Source organism: Pinus tabuliformis, chromosome 6, assembly GCF_031772625.1.
Source record: "Pinus tabuliformis cultivar Carrire ecotype Pingquan chromosome 6, CPIR1, whole genome shotgun sequence".
NCBI classification, from domain to species: Eukaryota; Viridiplantae; Streptophyta; class Pinopsida; order Pinales; family Pinaceae; genus Pinus; species Pinus tabuliformis.
The window spans coordinates 1,341,771,934-1,341,789,440 of record NC_142292.1 but is presented as its reverse complement, the minus strand read 5'-3'; positions in this window follow the sequence as shown (position 1 = coordinate 1,341,789,440).

The following is a 17,507-nucleotide window of genomic DNA, read 5'->3' as shown; positions in this document are numbered from 1 at the left end:
CATACGGTGTGAAAGTTTGTCTGTGGTAGCCCTATTTTTCCTCTTTCCAACCCCAATAGTTAGATCGAGTTTGGATTCTTCAAGATAAAGTTAGGCAAAATATCCCAAGATGAACTCATTATGTATCGATTCAGTAGAGTGAACTTGTGAGGAATTCAAAGTGTTATTGTTTCAACCCACGGCCCTAAAAATGGTACCCAAGAAACTAAAGTCTTTTTGATTTCAACCTCCTTTTACGAAATTCAATTTGGATTCCCGAAATGAAAGTATGACAATTGTCCCTGAGACACATGTTTGAGATATAATTTTAAAGCATACAAAAACCCTAAATTCCTAGAACCATATCTCAAAGAGTATAGCGAACCATGTTCTATTTTTTTTACAACATATTCATAGCGATTTCGGTTCCATGTGATTGAAATTTTTGCTTCTTAATGCTCACATAAAAAATGCTATAGCAAAAATTCCAAGATGACATGTTCGAATCAACGAAACCCTAAGATCAAAAGCTCTAATACAAAATGTTATGTAACCATATCACAAAAACAAAGAAAAAGTAAATCACCGACTTAAAAATAAGGATCTTCGAGTGGGAAACATCCTTTTACATCAAATAAATGAACAATTCATGGATGATACAAATGAAAAGACCTCCTTGGTATATATAGGAGTCTAAAGTGTCACAATCTAATCTAGACCTACATAACAACAATAATGTAAGTTCTTAACAATAACAATAGTAGGCTTCTATGGGGCGTAACAATAATAATATGGGGGCTAAACGAGGCACAAAATAACAATCTGGGGGCTACACTATATTATAGGGACATAACAACAAAGTGTTATAGGATCTTTCGAGAAAATTGAAAACATTGAAATAACATAGGTATTCCCCTTTTCAACTCAATAAAATCCTTTAGTGAGGAGACTAAATTTGTGTTTATAATCCAAAATTATAGAGATTTCCCAACGGAATTGTTAATAAAAATATGAAAATTTTCATTCTTTATCCTCACTATCTCAATAAAATGTGAAGCTCCACAGGGTAGTGGACCAAAGCCTGAAATCCCAAAGCAAGAATGACATAATATGCACATTAATTGGTGCATGTGTTCATATAAAGTAACCACAAAAAAAATTCTAATGCAAAGAGCACAAAACGTTACCAAGCCACACAGAATGACTCTAGTAGCTGCATCATTCCGAGGCCTATAACCACCGAAAACCACCCCCACAAAATTTTCCTATAGATAAAATATATAGCGAGTGCAAAAATAAGGGAAATAAAATACCCATGATTTTCTGCGCCGACATACTCATTTCATGTAGTCCAACAGATAGAGAGCACCATCAATGATTGTTGCATGGCTGAGAGCACCATTTTTTTAACAGGAATCAAGCTTTTGATAAGCCCCACAGTTGAAGGCAACCACGAGGCTAAACTCCCCTTCCTCAACGGACTCCTTGAAAATGAAATGCCATAGACATAGTCGAAAATTCACATGAGGGAGCACGACATGACCTCGACCAAGTATGTGAGCAAAATAGAAACCGGAAAAGTCATGCTCAAATTCGCCTTGGGGACCAATCGAATACTTCTTATTAGCGACCGAGCAAACACCGTGAAGAAAATAGTTCAAACCCTGACGCAAATGAATTCTCTTTTTTCCATTATCCTAAAAAAACACTATCTTAATTAGTTCACTTTCACTTTGTTATTATTTTAAATATAAAAAATAAGAAATGTTACTTTATTAGTCCATATAATAGCTTGATCTTTATTTAAGTTCAATCGAATTTAAAATATATAAGTACCATTGGATGGGTTGATAAAAAATATAAAAATTAATTGTAAGACATGAAGTATGGATATTAAAAACTCTAATTATCATAATTAAGATAATCTTAAGAAAAAATACATGTTATTTAACTTTCAAATAGCAAAAATATTCATAATATAAAATGAAATAAAGTAAAAAAAAAAAAAAAAACAATTTTTTTTTTTTTTAACGTAAAATGCAATGTTAGCTTAGTGTTTCTCTTTAGAGGATTGATTATCACATTTCTTCCTAATTTATCTATTGAATATATGATTTCATTTTTTTAATCCATAGTGAGATATTAATGGCCTATGTCTCTTCTATTAAAACTATGATGGTGTATAGTTTTAATAACAATTTTTTTTGTGACATTTTATCAATATGCTTAGCCACACTATGCCAATGCATAATTCCAATAACAATGTTTTTGCTTGTGAAGATGGGAGGAGAAGTGTAGGGCCTAGAGAAAGAGAAAAGTAAGCATGTAGGGCGAAGAGGTGTTAGTCCCAAAGAAAAGTGTGTAGGTTGGTATGAAATGTATTGAAACAAGTTTCTCAACCAACAAGCGAAGACATGTGCAATTAATCACCTGACATATTAAGTTGGCTTGACAAGAAGCATTCATCACATACCACCAAAATACTAGAGTGGCTAAAATATTATGCCTCTCAAACCCATGCGGTGCAAGATGTAATGCAACATCTAAATACAATGTGAACAATATGAATCAAGGTTGTTATTTCCATTGCATTGATTTTTTTTGCAGTGGTGAGATCAATAGATAAGGGCTAGATGTTTTTGGAAGTCAAGGTTGAACACAAGATATAACCTACATTTATCTCTGCCAAAATATTCAATCGCCACATACTGCAACAACAATGCATATATTATGTGTTGTGTCCCACCTGCAATGCTTGTGGTGTGAGGTTCAATTCTGATAAGCTCTCTAAAGAGTACAAACATGTCAAAAGTCTTACTTTTTTGGGCACTAAAATTTTCATAAATCAACTGAATATGTTGCATCTAATTTTTTTAAAATATATGATTATATTGCATCTAATTTAGTCATAGAATTAATATTTTGTGCATTAATTTTGTAAAATCTATTATACAATTTCCATACACCACTAAGAGATTCAATCTATAAATCTTAAAATTTCAGAATGTATTTTCATGCCAATGTTATATTTGGCAGTGCATATTGAATATATTCATGTCAATGGTTATATTTTTCTCTCACATTGCTAAACTTTGTTATGCTAAATCCACTCCTCCAATATGATAGGAAATTTAATTAATAAGACATTGCATACTAATAATATTTGCCCTTACAATAAGTTGAAGGTTGGAGTTGCAATAGTTGTTTACATGCATGTATTATACATGTAAGTTGTATTAGAATTTGTAGTTGCTTGATTGAAACACTAGTTCTTATTAGGTAGTCAGGAATGAAAACACTAGTCCCAATTTAGTAGCTAATAAGCCAAGAAGTCGAGCCCGAGCACCACAACATTTAAATGTGAGTGAAACATGATGCATATATAATAAGACATTTTGATTGATATCTTAAAGGAGATGGGGAAAATATAATTCTTATAAAGCTCATCTAAATAGAACTAAAGGAGAGATCGAGCTACTTCACTATGGTGCATACTCACTGAAAAAGGACTAGACCATAGGTGTTTGTGAGTAGATAAAATGAGTTCATAATTAATAAATCAAAAACATTAGTAAATCAAAGGGTGTGCATATTTCACTAGAAATGTTGACCATAAAGAAGCTATGGATGTATTTTTTTAGGATATGACTTGGATTGCATGTTCTTCCTTGGGATCCTAGATAGATCATTTGCAAGGTAGATATCATTGCAATTGTTTTGATACTATAGAAAAATGTAGGAGCATAACATGCTAGGGTCAAGACATCAACAAAATGTTATGTGCTTAATTGAGTTTCAGTAGTTACACATCTCTTCTATTGCAAGGAAAAAAAAAGAGAACAAATGAGGTGAGGATTTCAACCCTAGAAGAACAATTGATGTGAGGCATGTCATAACCATGAAAATTTAACAACTTAAACACTAAAATTTATTTACTTACATCTCTAATGTCTAAAAAATAAAAAAAAAATAATGAGAGCATGAGTAGAAATGAAGGAGACATCTTATTCTAGGTGTTTTTTGCAACTAGTTTGTGTCTAAGAAAAGCCCCCAAGGGTAGTTTTACGTGGTCTCTTAGGTCGGAAACACTACTAACAATAGTAGAGGTTTAAACGAGACAAATCTTGGGTGGAGGAACCATGTTTGCATTTGACTAATCTCTCAGTGCCACAAATGAACTTGGCATTGAAGGCTCTGTTCCTTTTTAGAAATTGTGAACTAAAATTTCGAATCATCTATAATTTTTATGTTGAGGCCTTTGTTCTTTTTTTGAAACTATAAGGCTTTTAGGTTTTCTCCTCTCATCCTCAAGGTTTTCTTTCTTATGTGATTGAAACTGCAAGGATTTTAGGTTGGCTCCTCTCATCCTTTAACATGAATACAATGAAATATTTATGTGAAATAGGTCATGCAACCAATGAGTCCTCTTACATAAGTTGTTGATCTAATTAATCATAAGAATTGATTTCTCCATCAGCTACATCAATACTTCATCCACTTTTATAAGTTAAGTTGGGACAATGATTGCCATAAGGTAAGATGGGATGGGAACGAGGTGAATTGGGATGAGGAGATTTGGTAATGTTCATGGAAAGTGTACATATGAAGTTTGAAGTTCATTTCTTAAAGGACGAAGCAATGGCTTCATACAGCTACTGAATGAGAGGCCATTCCATTATTGCATAGAGGTAATAATTAAATTTAACAATTTCTCCAATGTTTAGATGGGTCCATGCATAATGAAAGTTCTCAATGGCTCCATCGTTTAGGAAAATACAAACATTGACTATTGTGTCAACACGTTAACAAGCATTGACTATTGCTTTATAACAACCTTTAGGCAACATGAGGCATAAAATGTTGTGTTAAAATGTTAACAAAAATAGACATATACTATTGTGTTTTGTATTAATGAACCAACCATTTATCCGATAAAATAAATTATGTTTTGTTCTCTTTTTTTTTTTAAATAATTTAATTGTTTGACAATTTCCAAGAAAAAATCCCTTCACCAAAGGGTATTTAGTCCCATCAATCATATTTAACCAATAAAGAAAACATATAAACTTTTTCGAAATTAATAAAATGTTTACAACCATTTAAAAAAACAGTGAAAAACAAACATTCCAACAAAATGAGACTAACACAATCACAATTACTAATGTGGTTAATATAGGTCGATCCACCTCATTTCATATGCCACTTAGCATACAAAAGGTGGACAATGTCATCGATTGACATACATTAACCACATTAGTAAATGTGGTTGTGCTAGATATAGTTGACATTTGTGGGGTGGATTCATTGACCATGGTTGATGAGGGTTGATGAGGTTGGCTATGGTTTAGCTTACATTAAAGTTAATGGTAATGTTAAAATGTGGAGTGAGGTCACGGTGTTGAAATGTGGCAACAAGAATATTCCAATTTTATTTGTCCTTGAATTAAAATCGAGAATTAAAATTCGAATTTATTCTCACCAGCTATTTGAAAAATATTTAATTAATTCATCTTGAGTTAATTAGTTGGAGAAATTCAAACATGAAGTCTTTTTGAAGTCACACAACAGTTATCTGTTTGATTGAGGAAGTTATCCCTTAATTAAGGAGATAAGGATGAGTTGTATTTGAGTTGTAATTAGTTAGCTCAATTAACTGAGTTAAGTCCAGTTAAATTAGTTCCAAATAGTTTGCGGAACTAATTGTGAGTTTAGTCAGTTAAGACATGCATGCATGAAACTAGTGTACTCCAGATAACTGAATATTCTCTCATAAATAACTCATGCATGTCAGTTCAGACAAAGACCCAGTTGAGATTAGAGGCAGGGACAATCTACTACTAGTTACAAGAATTTTCCTATAAGAAAATCTCTTGCATGTAGAAGGAATTCATTCCTTGAGAATTGCGCAGTTTTACAGTGTGTTGGAGCAGTGTCTGAGATCAGTGTCACACAAGGTTACTGGTGGGCTCCAGTATTGTAGCAATAATGCTACAACTCCTGGGGCTTCCTATCTCTAATTTTATCAACCCGGTAGTTCGTACAAACTTGGAAGCGACGGTGCTGTATGCACAAGTACTAGCTCTTGTCGCAGCTGTCACTTGGTCAGCTGGCACAAGTCCACTAGGGCTCAAGCCAACTTCTATATGCTCTCAGAAGAAGCTTTCTAAATGATGGACGAAGGCTATCTCAAAGGAAATTAATCTACTTTGCAAAAATGAACTGAAAGCCAACCAAAACATGGAAACCCTAGTAAACCCTAATCTGACTAGCTTAATCTCTATGATACAATGGTGGGAGTGCAAATGTCTAAGAATGATGCCATTACTGCTAGTGATATGAAATGCATGAACTTAAACTACTTCCATTGAAAAGAACATTGTTTTTGTATTTTTGCTTAAGTGGTTGGAGTGATTACGGTTTTGTTTCTTATTAGGGTTTGGCTGTGCAGAGGTGGTGCGAAGGGAGAGAAAGCTTGGGAAAGGTCAGGAGGGCTAGGAGAGGTCCCAGGGGATCCCTAGCATCAGTCCACAGAATTCCACAACGTTCAGGTGCTCGGCAACCGAGTTTGCAGGCTTCTACAGGATGTCTGCAGGGGATCCTACAGGAAACTCAGGAATTCTACAGGAAGTCTGCTAACTTCTACAGGATGTTCTACCGTGGGAGTTTTGGGTGATGGTGAAGTGATGGAGCGGTATGGGTGGATAGGTAAGATGGAGATGGAGCTTGTGATGGCTCAGGGGCAGAGAAATAAGATGGAGAAAGAGTGCACGAAGTTGGTTGGTGGATAGAAGGATGGAAGCAACGAAAGGTCAAGAAAATGGAGCTACGTGGGCAATGGAAGAGTTGGAAGGTAAACGAGCTGAACAGAGGTCGAGTAGGTGGCTTTAGGCGTGGTTAGGAAGAAGAAGAAGGAAATGGAATGATACTGAGTAGTGTAAATAAAACAAATTGCTTATGTCTTGCACCAAAAACGAGAATCCATTAACCTGTGCTACCTGTGCTATTAAACCAATGAACAGCAATGTAAATCGTGAAGAGAAGTCGTGCATGGAATTGTAATGAAGAAGTATGGCTCAAGATCAGAGTGCATGGATGGTTCTATGATTAAAATGACTGTGTTGCAGCTTGCAAAAAAGTAGAAAAGACTGCGTTTTTTTGGTGGTTGGTACAGACTGCACCCCAATCTCTAAACAGAGATGGCAGTGAAGGCACTATCAACCTTTTCTTGGAGCTCCAATGAATTACAATCCTCCTATTCTAATCTAAGCAACTGAAAGCGATTTAACCATAAGCTAGTCCTACTCAATCTCATTAAAGAAATCAAATCAGCAGACTGTGTTCTTGAAATGCATGTCAAAACAAAGAAACAAAGTGCTGAAAAGAAAGGCAAATAACACTACAAAGAAGAGGAGGTCTATTGCTCTCAGTTTGGGCCCTAACCTGAGAGCTATAGCTCCCTTAAAAGCTCAGAATTAGATCCAAATCTGCTTGCCTTTATTCATAATCAAGAGTCTAATGTCATGCCAAAACTGGCTTACAAAAACAAGCACCGAGCTGTAGCTCGTGCTCAGAAATTACAATATGAGTTCAAAAGTTCAAAAGCTCCTATCAAAGGCTACGGCCTTCATATTTATACACAATGAAGATCAATCTGGCTTCCTTCATTCGTGGAGCTTGGCTGTCCAACTAAAAATCAAATTGCTGATCCTGTAGAATCCGTTGGCTGCCTTTAAGCTCGGTGGGGAGAGCTGTTGGAGCTCGGAGTTAAGGTGAAAATTACGAGGAAGGTCATCAAGACTGTGGACAACCTCCCTATGAACCCGCAATGTCACCTTTGCTGTCTCCTTGTCTCCATTTGCATGGTCTTTTGCTCTCTTTAATGCCAAAAACCTGAAATCATCATGTATTAGCCACATAGATATAATGCCTGCCCTTCTTCCTACAAATAACACGAATATACTAAGAAATGAATGCATAAGTGATAAAAGATGAATGGTTGAGCAAGGTAAGTAGGCCAAATGAGCCCAAATTGTACCAAAAATTGGGGCTCATCATCACCCCCCAGCTAAAATATTTGCTCATCCTTGAGCAACTTTGCTCCAGCTCCTTGTCCTTGGCGAGAACTAGGGCCCGGCACATGCTCTTCCTTTCCTGTTCTTGGTGGCCCTGCCTCTTCTCGCCCTGGCGGTGACGAGGGTGGCGCTTCTTCCCTCTTTCCTGTTTCCTTGAGCCGGGCTTTGAAGCCGATTGGCCTATCCTTCGTGTCCAGGCAGTTATTTTTGGGCTTCCCCTCTCGGGGATGGCCGATGTTTTAGAGGGGATCTCTCACTGGGTGAAGTAGGGACACCCCCTAAAATGGCTTGGCTGCTGGGTGGAGGCTGCGGCTTGCCCGTTTTATTCTCTTACTTCTCCTAGCTTCAAAAGGTAGAGGGATCTCCCTCTCTCTCTTCTCCTTTGGCTTTGGAGGTGTACTGAGGGCGGCCAGCGCAGCTGCTGCCTCCTTTTCGAGAATGCCAGCCTTCTCTTTCTTGCGTTTTGCTTTCCCAGGGCTCCCTGTAGAGGGCCCCTTCCTTTCTGATTTCGGGCTTCCTGTAGAAGACCCTGCTTTACCCACTTTCGGGCCTTCTGTAGAAGACCCTTTCTTTACCAATTTTGGGCTTCCTGTAGAAGACCCTGTTTTAGCCAATTTCGGGCTTCCTGTAGAAGCCCCTGTTTTGGTAATTTTCGGGCTTCCTGTAGAAGCCCCTTTTTCAATGATTTTCGGGCTTCCTGTAGAAGGCCCTTTTACTGTTTTCGGGCTTCCTGTAGAAGCCTGTTTCTGCTTTCCTGTAGACACAGGTGTCGCCACCTTGGCTTGCTTTGCTGCATGGGTTTTGCTTTTTGGTTGGGTTGCGGGTGCTGATGAGGTACTTGGGCTGATGTGGACCATCTCAGCTTTGTCCGTTCTGCTCTGCAACCTCTTTTCTCTTGCTGACAAGATGGGTGTGTCACCCTTTTCTTTGTCATCCTTTTTCTCATGCTTCTTCTTTTGTTCTTTCTTCTGCACTGTGGTCGGGGTCTTCTGGCCTGTTTCCTTCTTTCCCTCGGCCACTGATTCTTTTTCCTCACTGCTGGAGGAACCACTTTCTTCAGCCAACATCCTTATGTCTCCGTCTCTTGTCAAATTTCTGAATGATTCCATGAGAGGGGAACCTTATATGAATGAAGCGCATCCTCCACAAGAAGTTTGATCAACCCATGGTGGGCTACCTGATCTGGTATGCCTTCTTTTAACTTTGTGGCACACTCAATTAGAGACTGTAGCAGGAAATAAGGAATTCTCAGTTTCTCTTCTACAGGAAGATCAATCCGGTGCCTCAATTCAGTGAGCAACCGAAAGTGATACGCGTACACGATGCTAAAACGGCCTTCACAGGTTATATACTTCATGATTTGCAGGCTAACTTCATTCCATGGTGGCAGCAAGCTGGTTCTTCGCACCCCATTTTTGTCCTCCGAGAATTCCTCCTCAGGTGGAAAGAATTCTTTCTTGGCCTGCTGGCTCAACTTCCTTTCTTCCTTATCCCATGGCAAACCCATTGGAAGTTCAGTAATTCGACTGATATATTGCGGGGTGAGCTTGAGGCTTAGGCCTCTGAAGTTCACTGTGGCCAGTGTCTTGGATTTCGGCCTCAGAGCCTGCAAAAATTCTTCTGCCACTTCATCGTCGTAACCCTGTAATTTGTCACAAAAAGATATCCATTGAACCCATGTGAAGAGCTCCACCACCTCCTGGTTTTCCCTTAACTTGGTTGAATCAGTGGGTTCTCGTCTAATAAACCCACCCGGCATGATAAAACAGTTTCCTTAACCAGAGGTGGTGATTGTGGAAGAAATTTGGTCTACTGAGACAGAGCGTAGGATTACGCTTCTGTCATGCACATAATCCACAAAACTTATCCCTGAGGAACTTAACACAGTTTAATTACCTGACATCCTGTAGAATGACAGTATAGGCACAGCAGACAACAATTTCACCACTTTTATGACCAGACTGTGGACGACGATTCTGCCACCTTTAAAAAACCTGCATGAAGAGTTCAGGGTTACCTTTTTAATCTGCCACCTTTTTACGTGAGGCACCCGCCTTCCTGTAGAAACTGCGTTCCTGTAGAAACAGCGTTCCTGTAGAAGCAGCGCGCGATTTTCGGGAAAGACTGCAGTTGGTCTGCGCTCTGGGTGTGCTTCACAAGCGTTCTGATAGCCAAAGGCTCGGCGTATCGAACTGCAGAAAGATCAGGATAGCCACTCGAGTTCAAAACGGTGGTTGATAAATGCATGAGGGCAATCTAGCCGATTAGATTTTGAATCGGCGGAATCCGTGGCGCGGGGGTGAGCTGTCCCCGCCGGACCGTTGGGCGACGTCATCCCATCATTCAACTGCGCGTTCACTTGCTGCCGCATCAATTCCCGCAGATCTGCCGCCGCCTCTTCTGTTAAACTCGTTTTTTTTTCCGACGGGATTGCTCTCACGTGCGTGCTGCCCATTCTTTTTGTCATGGCCGCCACCCAAACATCCAACTAGACCATTAACTGGCCGACGTGGCCGGCCAAATGGCCATACGGCCGCTCAACCCATTCACCTTTACACTTTGCAATCAATTCAAAGTAAAATTCATGCAATCTGATGGAAGGAAGGGTCGAGACACTTACCTGCGCGGCTGCACACGATGTTTCGGTTTTTTGGACGCTGATGAGTGGATTTACCTGCTGCTGGCGAACTTACACAGGCCCGGAGGTTCATGTTTACAGGCTGCCGACGATGGATTGGATGCTTTGGCTGCATGCGCCCCGTTACATTGCATATGGCCGGCGCTGTGAATGGTATCCACTCTAGCGGCTTAACTGTTATAGGACTCCCGCGGGATGTCTTGTAACAGTTCTTCCTCCTTGGGTGCATGCTGCCCGACGAAGGATCTGGCCTCACGATCACGCTCCCCGGAGCTTCTGGATGACTGGGATGAATATGGTGTGAGATCTCCAGCATTTTTTCATTTAAAATTTGCTTTTCCTTGAGAACTCATCGATCTTCTTTGCTGGTGCAGGTAACTTTGTTGCATGTCGACAAGGATGGCAGGACGAGGTGACAACAATGTGCACGGGAGATAACAATAGCTTGCATGCGTCCAAACCGATCCTCAGTCGTTAGATCTTCTCATAACATGGATTCTGGACCGTCCTGGGCTTCTACAGGAAGTTTCCTGTAGAAATACAGAGCTTCCTGTAGAAAGGTTGCGTTTCCTGTAGAGAGTCTGCACCTTCCTGTAGAAAATCTGCATCTTCCTGTAGAAAATCTGCGTCTTCTGTAGAAGACTCAAGCTGTAATAAAATTGCACATACCTTGGAGAAAATGAGTATTCTTGGAGGAGGTGCTGGTGAGGTCTCCTGACAGCATGATAAGGATCCTGAGCTCTGAGTTGAGAGGCTTCCTCTCCTCCATAGAACACCTGCAACCTGCATGCAATTTTACATAATGAATCTGCTGACCTTGTTTTTTTTTTTTTTTTTTTTTTTTTTTTTTTCCTTTTTTTTTCTTTTTTCTCTTTTTTTTTGAAAGATAACAGGGGCGCCTCATTGAGGTTTTCACCCTTGCCATCTGCCTTAACGCCTCAAAGAGGTTTTCACTCAAGGATCTTTTCCAATCTCTTTTTTTTTTTTTTTTTGAAAGACAATAGGGGCGCCTCAATGAGGTTTTCACCCCTACCATCTGCCTTGGCGCCTCAGAAAGGTTTTCACCCAAGGATCTTATTATTTATTTATTTTATTTTTTTTTTTTTTTTTAGATTCTTCAGGGTATGCCCAAAGCAGAGGCAGAACCCTTCTCTATGACCAATACTGCCTTCTCCATAGTTTTGATGAACTCTTGTCTTGAGAGAGGCTTCCTGTAGATCTTCAATCGATGCCCATTGACAAGCATGGGGATGGCTTCCTCATCAATGGTCTGAATAAGAACAGATCCATTGTCATGACATTTTTCCACTGAATATGGCCCTAGCCATCTGGTTCTCAGCTTCCCTTGAAATCTTTGTATCTGGAGTCATAATTGCTTGTCATGGAGATGTTGGTCATGCCACACCTTTCTCTGAAGTTGAACCACTTCTGAGTGAAGGAGGGCCTGCATTCGGTGCTCATCCAGTCCATTCAGCTGCAATAACCTTTCTTGTTGTGCATGGCTGAGATCTAGGTCCAGCTGAGCTGCCATCCTCAACGTGTTGTATTCAAATTCAATGGACAACAAAGCTTTCTTCCCATAGACCAGCTCATAAGGTGTGAAGCCGATGGTGGTCTTCCAAGTGGTGTTGTAAGCCCATGTGGCTTCAACCAGGCGATCTGCCCAGTCCTTTCTGTTGCTGCTCACCACCTTAGTCAAGATCCCTTCTAATGCTCTATTGGTGACTTCCACCTGCCCATTTTCTTGAGGGTGATAGGGGTGGAAGTCCTATGCTTGATCTTGTGATGAGCTAGTAGATCTTCAACCAGGTTGGAGGTGAACTGGCTCCCTTGATCGGTGACCAGCTCTCTTGGATAGCCAAACTTATAGAAGATGTTTTCTCTTAGGAACTCGGCCACCTTTTCTTCTGTTGCTGCTTTGATTGCTTTGGTCTCTGCCCACTTTGTCAGGTAGTCAGTGCACACAATGATGTAAGACCTTTGCCTCGAAGGAGGGTTGATTGGGCCCACAAAGTCCATACCCCACTTCTCAAATGGCTCAAGAGTCACCTGAGGTTGGAGAGGCATCTCATCCCTTTGGGTCGGTTTCCCCATTCTTTGGCATTGGTCACACTGGCTGACATATCTTCTGACATCTTGATGAAGTGTGGGCCAATAGTAGCCTGCCTGCAGGATTTTGAAGGCAGTTCTCTTTGCTGCAAAATGTCCTCCACAAGGCCCATCATGACAGGTGAGGAGGATATCAAAGACTTCCTCCTCCCTTACACAACGCCTTAAGATCTGATCGGGGCCAAGCTTGAACAGATTGCCCCCGATCCAAGTAAATGAGGCACTTTTTCTGATGATTTTGCTCTTCTCTCTTGAAGATAGGTGCGGAGGGAACTGTGCTGAAACAAGGTAGTTTGCTATATCAGCAAACCATGGAGAGAGTACTGAAATAGCAAACAGATGTTCATCGGGCATCTGGTCATCCACTGTTCCATCCTCATCTGCAGACAAATCCAATCTAGATAAAAAGTCAGCAACAACATTTTCTCTACCTGGTTTGTCAACAATGGTCAAATCAAACTGCTGCAATAAAAGTAACCATCTAATAATACGAGCATTCACATCTGGTTTATTCATTAAATATCTAATTGCAACATGGTCTGTATGTACAAAGGTTTGATAGCCAGTGATATAATGTCGGAACTTGTTCAGTGCATGGACCACAACCAAGAATTATTTCTCGTTACAGTGTAATTCAGCTCAGCTTTGGACAAGTTTTTGCTAACAAAGTAAATGGCATATGGAAGTTTTTGCTCAACTTGTCCTAAAGCTACACCTATGGCTTTGTTCGAGGCATCAGTGTGGATGTGGAAAGGTAGGGCCCAGTTTGGACCTCTCAGGATTGGGGCTGACACCAACTTGTCCTTCAATTCATTCAAAGCCCTCTGACAATCGTCAGTCCATTTAAACTCCACATCTTTTGCCAACAGGCCAAACAATGGCGAGGCTAGCTTGCTGAAGTCTTTAATGAATCTCCGGTAATATCCTGCTAATCCCAAGAAACTCCGAACATCCCTTACCTTTTGAGGAGGTGGAACCTTCTTGATGAGAGCAATTTTGTTAGGATCCACCTGTAACCCTTGGCAAGAAATGGTATGGCCTAGCACGGTCCCTTCAGTCATTAGGAATTCACATTTTTCAGGACTAAGGGACAAGTTCATCTCAATGCATTTGGTTAGGACTTTTCTCAGATTGGACAATGCTTCCTGGAAGTTGGCCCCATAAGGAGTAAAGTCATCCATATAGATTTCCACTGCATCATGGACCAGCTCCGAGAAGATGCTTAAGACAGCTCTCTGGAAGGTAGCAGGAGCATTGCATAGCCCAAAGGGAAGGACTCGGTAGGCAAAGGTGCCCCAAGGACAAGTGAAGGTGGTCTTATCTTGGTCTTCCGGGCTGATTTGGATTTGGTTGTACCCGCTAAACCCATCCAGGAAAGAGAAGAACTTCTTTCCTGCCAGTCCATCCAACACTTGATCTATGAAAGGTAGAGGGAAATGGTCTTTCTTGGTAGCTTTGTTCAGTTCTCGGTAGTCCACACAGATTCTCCATTTCCCATTTTTCTTGGGAACCAACACCAGAGGGGACACCCATTCACTACTCTGAGATGGGGTAGATGAATCCGGCATCCAACAGTTTTTGCAATTCTTCCTTGACAATGTCCTTAAGGGCTGGATTCATTCTCCTCTGGGGTTGCCTAACCAGCTTACAATCCTCTTTGATGTATATGTGATGGGTACAGACCGAAGGATGGACTCCTTTCATCTCCTTATAGCTCCAAGCAAAAGCATCTAGGTGACTGGCCAACAGGCTACACAACTCCTTTTCCTGGGAAGGAGATAGGGAGGAGCTGATCTTTAACGTTCTCTCAGGGCCAACTCCACAGTCTTGACTCTGGGAGTGACAGGTTGGTTGTACAAAGATCCACTAAGGTGCTAGCTTGGGCATCCTCCACCAATTTCTCTAAGGATAGTGCACTGGAAGGTGGATTCTGGATCAAGGTCTCGATCAAGTCATCCTCGGTTGGGGGGTCTCTTCTAGTGGTATCTAGGGTGCACAGAGGTGCTGAGTACACCTCGTCTTCCTCTCCTTCCTCCAACCAGAGTGGTAAGTCATGCTCTAAGGAGGGTTGGGCAGGAGGGTATAGGACTAGCTGCTTGGACATAGGACCATTTTTGATGGTCATATTTCCTGCACGGCAACTTATGTAAGCATCTGCAGTGGCTAACCAAGGTCTTCCAAAATGAGAGGATATCCAGTAAGCTTTGCCTTGGGTTGCAGAACCAAGAAATCTGCAGGGTATTCCCAAGAGTCGATAGAGACCAAGACATCCTCCACAATCCCTTCGGGAGTCACAGTGGAGCGATCTGCTAATTGCAGTACTGTCGAGGTCTTCCTCAAGGAACCCTGAAGATTGAGTTTGAGCATGGTATCCCTGGTCATCACATTAATGGCAGCCCCCAGATCAATCAAGGTGTGTGGTATGATGGTGCCATTGATGTGGACATCTACTACAGGACTTCCAGGATCTAGGTACTTTGGGCAGATGACTTGTCCTAACATAAGGTCAGACAGTTGTCCTATGACATTGATGGTTGAAGCATCTTTCTTCCCCTGCCTGGGTGTTTGAAACACTTTTCCTTAACCAGTTTGTTGTATATTGGCACATCCTTGATGGCTTGGAGAAGTGGTATTTTTACACACAACTGCTTGAGCTCACCCAGAAGCTCATCCTCCTCTGGGTTGGGTTGTGTGGTGGCTGTTAGTCTCTCAGGAAAGGGTGGAATAGCCTTTGGTTCACTTTCCTGTTTATCTTCCTCATCCTCTGGGGGAGGAGGTTGGCGATCTGGTAGAGTCTTTCCAGATCGAAGATTGATCTCCTGGATCTCCACAGCATAGGTAGGGCATGAGGTTTCCCCAGTGTATACCTGCTGGGCCTGTCTATTGTTGGGGTTTGGGTTCGGTTGAGCAGGCATTTGAGGTTGCCTTGGAGGAGCAGGAGGTAATGGCTGAGGTTGAACTGGTGGTGGAGGCAAAATGGCGGGAGGAGTATTGTACTGGGGCCTCCACCCCGACTGAGGTGCATTCCACTGAGGCTGTGGCTGGGCATGTGAATGATATGAATGAGAAGTAGGTTGAGTAGGGTACTGAGGTGAATAAGACCATGGAGGAGGCATGGACCAGGAAGGATGAGCAGGGGGACCCCAGGAAGGCATAGGAGTCGATTGGTTGGGGCTGTAATAAGCTTGAGGTGCCCCTTGCATCCCCTGCTGGTAAGTTCTAGGTCCTTGTGGCCTCCTTTGGTTGAGGTAATAGAGAGGTTCAGTGGGAGCTTCTGTCCCTTGGTACATGGCTTTAAACCCAGGTAAGGTTGGACACTGATTTGTGGGATGGTCCTCCTCACAAACGAAACATACTTCAACCGAATGCAATGGGCATTCGTTCTTAGGGTGTCTCCTTGTGCACCTAGGGCAGAAGACAGCCAAGGCTCTCTCAGCTTCTTCTTTCTTCTGCTGGATCCTGAATGTGTCCAGCTGCATGGCAATGGTCTGTCTCACCTCACTCTTAAGATCTTCTAATTGATTTGCAAGCTCATGTTTGGAGAAAGGGACACTAGTTGAGAGGAGTTTTCCTCTACCTCGTTTCCGTGCTGCCCTGGAGTGGTTTCTAAACACAGTCTTGATGTCCTCATAAGGCAGTTGGTAAATGTCCCCCCCAGCTAACATGTGAAGGGTATCTAAGAGGTCTTCGGGACTCCTCGGAGCAGGACCAACTTGAGGGATTCAGGGTCAAGTGTGCACCTGGCCCGCTTATAGCTAAGTTGGAACCTCTCCTCATAATCCTCTAAGGACTCATCATTTCCCATGGTCATCCGAAAGATTTCTCCCTTGGTTTCCTTGGACCTACAGTAATCCCTGTACTTGGTATTGAAAGCTTGCTGCATCTGAGCCCAAGTGGTGATACTATTCCCAGGTAAGCCCATGAACCAGCGTAATGCTGCATCCTTAAGAGTTGAAGGGAAGAGTTTCAGCTTTTGCTCATCTTCAGTATAGTCATAGGTTCTACAAAGGACAACAAACTCAAACAGGAAGGTATCAGGATCTTCAGTAGTCAGTCCATGGAAGTGAGGTAAGGCGGAGGGGCTAATGTTCTTCATTTTCATCTCTCCAATTAGTCTCTCGGATGGGGAAGGCACCTTCTATTCTCTCATCTTCTCTTCTATTGTCAGCCATAGCTTCAGATGGGATGGTTTCTAATTCTTCTTCTACTATAGGATCTTCGTATATCTCAGGAGGTTCACCTATAGGTTCTTCTGGATCACTGTCACCGAAGAAGAGAGAAGGGTGACTCAGTGATGTGGTGGGGGTGTTGGGTAAGAATTTGCCTGTTTTATCTCGATTCCTACGAGGCATGAAATGGAAAGACTTTTTTTTGATTGCTTTTGTTTTTCTGTGGTACCTGCAAAACTGAAACAGATTGATCTACAACTAACTATAAAGATGCAGAATTAAACTGAAAGCAGGAAAGAACTAATCTACTTTGCTCAAATGAAATTGCAGGAATGGAAATGCTAGTCTACGCTTGCAGAATTGAAACACTAATCTACGCTTGCAGAAATGAAATGCTAGTCTATGAAAAGGAAATGCTAATCTATGAAAGCAGGAAATGTCCTATGCAACTTTTTGCAGAATGGAAAAGAAAAAAACTACTTAGCAAAAGCAAGAAAGAAAATAGAAGAAAAGCAACAATTACTAATACTCTGACGCTGT